General features: G+C 31.0%; 1 protein-coding gene across 2 annotated transcripts in view; it reads right to left on the reverse strand.

The window, feature by feature from the left end:
• The window catches only part of LOC134680675 (uncharacterized), a 41,963-nt gene extending 38,848 nt beyond the window's left edge, over window positions 1–3,115 (reverse strand). For both annotated transcript variants that reach the window (XM_063539811.1, XM_063539812.1), the window contains exon 1: window positions 3,025–3,115. The gene's annotated coding sequence lies outside the window, so the exon portion shown is untranslated. The remainder of the gene's footprint in view (window positions 1–3,024) is intronic.
• Window positions 3,116–8,187: the final 5,072 nt, after the last annotated feature.

Below are 8,187 nucleotides of genomic sequence, written 5' to 3' on the forward strand. Positions count from 1 at the left end.
TTTTATTAGGATTTATTGATCATGGTTCATCTATGCTAATCATAAAACATAAACTCATGAAGTAAAAATTCAAATTAAATATTAAATAAATAAAATTTACAAATAGACAACATGTCAGTTTAAAAAGACAATTTGCAATTTGTGCTAAGGACTGATAAGCAGATCCTGCTTCACATATTGCATTCGTCGTGATGTAAGTACAAACACAGTAAAATGTCAAAGTCAGTAGGTCATATTCGAGAAAAGGGAATGAGATTATGCAACCTTCTGAACTATGTAGTAATAATAAGAAAGAAAATTGCTGAACATTTGCATATAGGCCATTGTTTGTCTTATGAAATCAAATATGTTATAAAAAAATATACCTTCATGTGCTACTTTTTGAGTAAAATGAGGACCAAATTTATTCCTTTCGACAGAAATACATAACTTTTTTGTTTTAAAAGATGAACACAAGCAGTTTTCTGTTAAACTATTTGTAAATTCTGTTTTATATAAATGATCTTTAAATATGTGCAATTTGTTTTTCAAATAACTCATATTAATCGAATGTTCACGAATGAAGATAAAAAAACAAATTGTTTTGCTGAATATTTATCAATTTTCAAAAATGCACTATTTATGGTTTCAAGAAAATTAGCACACATAATCTTGTTACCTAATCAAACCAAATGGCAAAAAGGGGTCCATGAACTCGTTTTTAAGTTAGGTATGTTTGAATGATAAAAATCAGTCGAAAACTGAATCTTTGTCCGATAAGTTATAGTTTGACGTCGCGAAAATAACAATTTACGTTAGCAACGTCATAACCTCCCCTGTAACTGTATCGTATGCCTTTAACATCCATGGGATTCTTTTGTGGACCCGTCTGAATCAACAGCCGATATTCAGTCTCCCTATCTTGTAATTTCTACGTTTAGACCAGTGTTTTTCTTTTAGTATGTGTAAAATGAAGTGCTTTGCGAAATTTGGACTCCAGGAAACTATTGTTTTGATATATTTAAAAGACACTCTACCATCTACATTGTATTAAAAATACAGCTTCCATTTGTTTTATACTTTCTTCGTGTAGGGCCTAGTGACATAGTGACAAATAACGTAAATAAGAACAATAGTCATCAAAGGTACCAGGATTATATTTTAGTACGCAAGACGCGCGTTTTGTCTACATAAGACTCATCAGTGACGCTCATATCAAAATATTTATACAGCCAAACAAGTTCAAAGTGGAAGAGTATTGAGGGTAAAATATTTCCAAAAGGTTGTACCAAATATGGCTAAGGTAATCCTTGCCTGGAATAAGAAAATCCTTAGTTTTTCGAAAAATTTAAAGTTTTGTAAACTGGAAATTTGTTCAAATTATTGATATTCATGTCAACACCCAAAAGGTTGACTATTGGGCTGGTGATGCCCTCGGGGACGAAACGTCCACCAGCAGTGGCATCGACCCAGTGGTGTAAATACTTGTAACAGAAACTGAATGGTGAGCTGATATGCTCTGTAAATATATGCAACATTTACGTTCTGCGACTGGAATCTACCCAACAACATTAATAAATTGTGTTTCTGCACTCGCAATTCAATAGAATACCACCGCATGACTTTTTTTTCCAAATTAAATTAATTACTTGTAGAAGACTACCATAGCATACACACAGAGTATATATGTAAAAGAGAAAAAACAAAAATATCGAATTCCGAGGAAATCCTAACCAGAAAGTCCGTAAGCAAATCGGAAAAATCAAAAGGTCAAATAGATATCTAACGAATGGATAACAACTGTGATTTTCCTGAATTTGTAGAGGAATTTTCTGTTGTAGAAATTGGTGGATATAACCTGGTTTTATAGCTAGCTAAACCTCTCACCTATAAAAGCTCCATAGAATTCCATTATATATTATTTGTTAAATTGATTTGCGTTATTTCTTTAATATATCTTATCATATACGTTATTTTGTTTTGTTACATTTTAATGTTGTGTCGTCATTTTCTTGTATTAAATGCGTTTCCCTCGGTTTTGGTTTATGACACGGATTTGTTTTTGTCTATCGATTTATGAGTTTTGAACATCGGTATACTACTGTTGCTTTTATTTACCCAATATGCCTTTTTCATTTGTAATATCTAGAAAATATGAAGAATATATCTCATCTTTTTCAGTCCAATGTAGTATTACTATTAAATTGCAATATGCTCATGTTTATTATATTTTTTTTTAATTAAATATCTTAGTTGATAGGTGCAGATGTTCATTAGCATCTGAAACCTATTTTGACGTCATACTTAACAGTGATTATGTTGAGATAGACTTTTATAAAAGACGTAGTACATTGGATGACCTGACAGGAGTGACATGCGCATAACTGTTTATATTGTTTTTGAATAATTCTTTAAACGTTTAAGTTATTAATAACCCCTTGTCTCAATTTTTATATTGTGGACTGAATAATAAGTACATTTTTTTTAACAATGCAATAAATAACCAGTACTGCTGTCCGAAATGAAATGACATTAGGTTGATATAAATATGAATATGTTAGATATAAGTATATCAAATTACGTAAAAACACAAGTTTTTCAGTAAAATAAAATAACTTACTAATATCATGAATATGCTATAATATTATTTTTAGATATAGAATTTTTTATTCAAACAAATTAATAATTTTCTAATTGAAAAAAAGTAATTTTCAATACATATACGATATAGTGTAATACCTTTTAACTTTTAAGGACCATTTTAACCCTAAAAAAATCCTTATTATTGATTTGATAAAAGTCGATAATGGTTGATATCGAATATTTCGTATGAACTTATAAAACATTATCTAAATTTTATAATTCATGTACATTTACGAACATCAAATACAATAGTGTACTAATAAATTTCTTAAAAAGACAGCTTCAAGCATTTTAAAGTATATAGTATATATGAAACGTAACGCTCAAGCCCTATATATCTTATGATAAATGGAAAAAGATGAAATATATTTCTTTGCATATTTATAACATCAATCTTCTTACCTTGATGCAAGGGGAAGGAATCACCTATATAAGATGGGCTGTATCGCCAGCAGATTGTTTTTCCTTATAATCACGTGATAGCGTAATGTACCAGTATAGCAATTTAAATTTTGTCAGATTAAGATATATCAAACTTCAAGATTATACAAGGATAAAAGTACATGTCCTATAAATATTAAAAAAAAAATGCATTGCATATATAAAAACATATTTTTTTAAGCAGGATTGTTCGGCCAATAAATATTTTACCCTTTAAAACTAAAGTTGTTTTACCGGAGGTAGAGCATAGCATAGACAATTAGGCAGCAACCATTTGATCGTTTCCTGGGGGCTATGGATTTTTTTCTGGACAAACTATTTTTTTGGCGACAAGTCGAAAACACTGAAAAAAAGAAGAAGTGGTATGATTGCCAATGCGACAACTCTCCACAAGAGACCAAAATGACACAAAAATTAACAACTATAGGTCACCGTTAAAGGTTATCTAGTTATTAAACCCTTTTTTTCATCCATTTTCCGAACACTTAAAACGTCAGGAATATGACAGTTTTTCAATCGGTCTATAAGTTAATATAATCTGACGTTTGATTTTGTCAGGATATATGGACTACTTCCTCCTTTTTAATATACCCTGGATTTAAATATTTGTGATAATCCTAATTTCTGTAAATTGATTGATATAAAACAACCATACGATAAATTTAAACACAATTGGGTTTTTTCTGTATCTGAGCTATTCAAGTTGGCATAACATTTTGAAATTCTTGGTTGTTTAGTTGAGGCTCGAAAAACTTAATGAGGAATAGTAAATAAAAATGATACAGTTCTGCGAATTGATAACTTTGTTTTGGCTGTAGAGTTTTACTCTGATACTTCACAGGCAAAATTTGCTCACATGAATTTCACATGAATCTCACAAAATTTAGATGTTATTTGAAATGCTCTATTTTAAATGTTTGTGTTAATTTCACATGAATTTTTTTTACGTGATTTTCATGTGAAATTCACATGAGTTTTACATTATATTCACAGGAAACTCACAAAAACTGATTTCACGTGAGTTTTACGTATAAGCTCGATTGAGCGCATTACCCTGAATTGCGATCTATATAGGACAAGGAGATACGGTATGGTTCGGATATGAGTTTATGAAAGTTTAATGTTGATGTTAGAAGTCAAAATTTCCCGTAAATTGTGTATCGTTTATCTTCTTAGTAATCATATTAATTAAGTATCGTCTTAAAATAGATTGATGACACACGTATTCAAATGACAGGAAAACAATCCAGCGTAACACTGCAATATGAAAATTTAACCTCAAACTATGACAAAATTGTTCACATATTTTCTTATCCATTCTTTTTTTCATGCGGGAGTTTCTCGCTGCATTGAGGACCTATCGGTGATCTGCTGTTGTCTGTTGTATGGTCGGATTACTGTCTCTTAGACACATTCCCCTTTTCCATTCTCAATTTAATATCAATTTAATGTTCGAATATGTACTCTGAAAACGCGTCAAATACACAATTAATCATTTGTTAGACGGATAATTTAAATTCAATGTGCGCTTGAACTTCGTACAAAAGAGACTTAACCGTAGTATACCGCTGTTCAAAACTCGTAAATCTACAGGCAAAAAACAAAATCAGAGTAGCAAACTTAAACTGAGGGAAACGCATTAAATATGAGAGGAGAACAACGACACAACATTAAAATGTAACACACACAGAAACGGACTAAGCATAAGACAAAATCCGATGAAAATAATAAATATAACATCAAAACCAAATACATGAATTTGGGATATAAAAGTACCGTGACACGTCTTATATAGTAATGTAAATGCACACTCAAATAAAAGAGAAAACAAACGACACAACGGAAACACAACGTTAAAATGTAACACACAGAAACGAAATATAATATAACAATGGCCATATTCCTGACTTGGTACGTCCCAGAAAAGAAAACAAAATAGCCTTCCCAGACGTCATAATTATTAGGACTAGTGGCATGCCAAACATTGCAAATTGCATAACAAGTTGAAATTGGTATATCGGTGGTTCAATTAATTTTTCACGAAAAACAATGTCTGATAAAAAAAGTATTTTGCTTAACAACAAATCAATGTAATTAAAAGAAAGATGACTTACATTACGCAAAAGCAAATTGTTCTTTCTGTTAGCTCCCCATTGTAAATAAAATGAATGCCCCTCATAAGGGAGACAACTAAAAGGGGATCTCTAATAACAGGGTCAATTGACGGGAATTGGCAAATAGCCTATTCATTTCAGGTTATACGACTTTTTTTTCAGTGCCATTTCAATAAGAAAGCTTCCTTTAGAATTTTTCATCGGCGTGCAGTATTTTGGTGATTTTTCTATTTATCAGTAATTTTAGTTCTTTCAATGTTTAGCAGGTTTTATTACGTTAAATATAAAAGATGGCTTTTACGGTTTTTATCAACAAAAATTTACATTTGTTTGTTTGAACACCACTGATTATTTCCTGGTCAATTTGAAACATATCTGAATAAGTATGCTTAATTCTGCGTCATTGATTTTTTTAGAAAGAACCATTAAAGCTGATCATACTAGGATTTATACAAATTTAAAAATCTGAAATCGATATAGAATCGACATAGAATAGCAAGTCCGATCAATTCCAATTCTATTTTCAGTTAAAAGGGAGATAACCTAATCTCAAACTGCATACTTGGAAATGGTTATTCCGGCATCTTTGGTCCTCAGAGCTCTTCAACTTCATAGGCTACTTCATTTTGCTTTTTCAATTTTCTTGATTCGAGCATCACCAATGAGTTTAGAAGACAAAACGCACGTGTACCGTTTGTAGCGTACGTAGTTTGAATTAATGTATCTATGATGATTAACGAAAAAAGATTTTGAAAGATTTTCCCAAATCTTTGAATTTATTAAAACTACCAAATTTGTTTATTTTGTTTTAAATTTGTTTATCTAAGTACGGATATTTGTTTCATCAATACGAAATCAAGTGTCGCCTTGAACTATGAGAATCTTATAATCATTATTCCTGGAAAAAATCTTTCTGTTTTCCATTATTTTCTATTCTTTTAAACCAAACCTCATGAGTTTGACTAAGAGAACATATTTCTTCATTTTGTTATATTGTTATATCAACGGTTCTGTTGTTTTTTTCATCATCATCATCATCATCATCATCATCATCATCTACATTGCGGTTATGAGTTCGAACCCGCATGTGGCAGGTGTGTTCAACTCCTACCATAATTCACTAGATTGGCACTGCGACTTCCATAAAGAGACAAAAATACCCTTTTCAAAAAAGAAAAAGAAATAAAGAAAACACCCTTTGAAAACAGTTCGAACAAAAACTTCTACGGCCGCTAACTTAAAAAGTAAAAATGATCTCTGTTGAAATAATCGATTTGCCTTTGGAATTTACGTTAGTTCTAGTTTAACCTGAATAACGACGACGGTTGATAAACTTTTAATAGTGCAGGAATACATACGATCCTCTCTATCTGATAAATGACGTCATAAAGACGCACATAATTGACAAACTTTTGTCTATTGTATGATTGCGTCAATTTCAAACTCACAGACAAAATGATCATTTGTATCATACAAAATTATCGATGATAAAAAATGGATTCAAGTTTTCCTGGTAATGAAATAAAATTATTCCCATACAAAAAATTCAACTACCTTAACAAACATGATTGAAAAAAAATGATAGACGGAAGAAAAACATATTTTGCATTATAACAAATATTTTGTTGTACTTTTCTCCCCAATGCTCCTATTTAGGAAACGCAGGGAAAAAAACCCGCATCGATTATAAGTAATTTGTAATTATCTGTATGCACTGAAGTGGTTGTACTTTAACACGCAACCAAATGATTTGTTTTGGCAAAAGCAAGGAGGATCAGTAAACAAATAATTATCTATTTTTAGGTTGAATTGCAAAAACATTTGTTTTCTTGTGCTTAAACATCACGTAGCTAGATTGTCTTCAGTATAAGTGCATCATGTACTTATACCGAATGTCTTTAAAAGAATTAATGTTGCACATTAGACCTATGTACATTTGCTACCAGGAATTTTTTTTAAATCAACAAGTTCTCTTTGTGCTTTTCCGTACATTTGGAAAATAAAAGCAAATAAAACAGCCAAATTTACCATGTTGTACCACACCCTCAACCAGGAGATGCGAGCGTAATAATGGCATAATCTAAATCAAACACTTTTGTTATTTGTTATTTTCCAGTTCATAAAATATATGTTATTGTGTTTAACCCAATGCAACAACAACTCGGTCAAATCATACTGATTATATTGCATCGTTAATTATTTTAGCTTTTAATGCTCTCAAATAATACATGTTTTTTTTAACTTTCCAAACTTTCGCTTCAAGTATACCTGATGAAGTTCAATTAAATCTTGTGAGCATGAAAATCTGTGTCATTTCCTTTCATAAAATTAAGAAAGTTATTTCAATCAGTTTTAAACTATTGGATTATTGTGTCATTACTTTGAAATACATATTTACATCATTTCCTTCCTTTTCTGTAAATCAATTATTTGTTTTACTCAATAGTTTGGATAATTAAATCTAAATTAATTGATTGATTTGTGATTGCTTTACCACGCATCAGCACAAAAAGACTATATCGATGCGATCTGAACTTGTGGCTTATTTTCTTCATATCATTTTGATGCTTTTCGTGGTGTTCGGTGACCGTCTTTAGTTTCCATATAGAGTTTTTGCACCGTCTTCCGTCGTTTTGTTTTTTCCATTAATTTGATGGTCTCTCTACGACTTCGCTTTTTAATTATCTTTTCGATATCTCCCGCCTTTTTTTCAATTTCTTGACCTAAACGTTATCTATTTACGGTTCGGAGATTACCATTTTCTTGAGTTTCTTTTGAAACGAAGTGCAAATCTCTTTATATCGCAAGTAGATGCGTTCTCTTATCTCAATGACAATTCTATCTTTTTGTAGATATTGACATCATGAGTTGAGTGACCTTATCAGTGTCGCGGGTAAGCTGTTTCTCGCTTGTCAAATGACATCTGGTGGGACTCGAACTATTGTCGAATTTGATTAGTATTTCAAACATATGGCTAAATTTCATTGCCAAATCCATATGGCAGTAATAG

This window comes from Mytilus trossulus, chromosome 8, assembly GCF_036588685.1.
Source record: "Mytilus trossulus isolate FHL-02 chromosome 8, PNRI_Mtr1.1.1.hap1, whole genome shotgun sequence".
Lineage (NCBI taxonomy): Eukaryota > Metazoa > Mollusca > Bivalvia > Mytilida > Mytilidae > Mytilus > Mytilus trossulus.